Raw genomic sequence first — 552 nt, 5'->3', positions numbered from 1 at the left:
CTCGAAAAATCGTCTGTAACGAGAGGACGGTGTAGCCCGACGAGTAGCTTCCCAGCCGGCCGTGTAATTACAACATTCACCTTGTAATTACACGGCCGGCCGGGAGCTTTACAGTCAAGCGATCGAGCGTATGTGCGCCTACGTGCCGCACGTGTTGCATATCCCCGCAAACTGAGTGAGAGCAATCATTTTAGAGCCATTAAGGCTGGGTTCACACCTGGGCGTTTTACAGCGCTGATCGATGCGCTGTAAAACGCCCTGCAAGTGAAATAACCTTATTTTCCTATGGGCATGGTTCTCACTTGGGCGTATTTCAGCGTGTCAGAACGTGCTGAAAAACGCCCTATGCCCAAAGAAGTACAGGAGCTTCTTTGGGGCGTATTTCCGGGTGTATCCATTAGGATACAGTCGGATAGCCCTCATAAACACGCTTTTGACACGCGCGTATTTCGAACGCCTAGGTGGGAACCCAGCCTAAAGGAGAACTATGAGGTGAGTGTTTTTCACTCACCTCATAGTTCTAGCCGACCTGTGACAATGAGACTGTCACAG

At 50.5% G+C, this 552-nt stretch overlaps 1 protein-coding gene across 1 annotated transcript in view; it reads left to right on the top strand.

The window, feature by feature from the left end:
- TMEM132E (transmembrane protein 132E) overlaps positions 1-552 on the top strand; it is a 405,930-nt gene that overhangs the window by 34,652 nt on the left and 370,726 nt on the right. The window lies entirely within an intron of this gene.

The sequence above is a fragment of the Nanorana parkeri genome, unplaced genomic scaffold, assembly GCF_000935625.1.
Source record: "Nanorana parkeri isolate BGI_ZX_2015 unplaced genomic scaffold, ASM93562v1 scaffold253, whole genome shotgun sequence".
Lineage (NCBI taxonomy): Eukaryota > Metazoa > Chordata > Amphibia > Anura > Dicroglossidae > Nanorana > Nanorana parkeri.
This window is presented reverse-complemented; position numbering and strand designations above follow the sequence as displayed.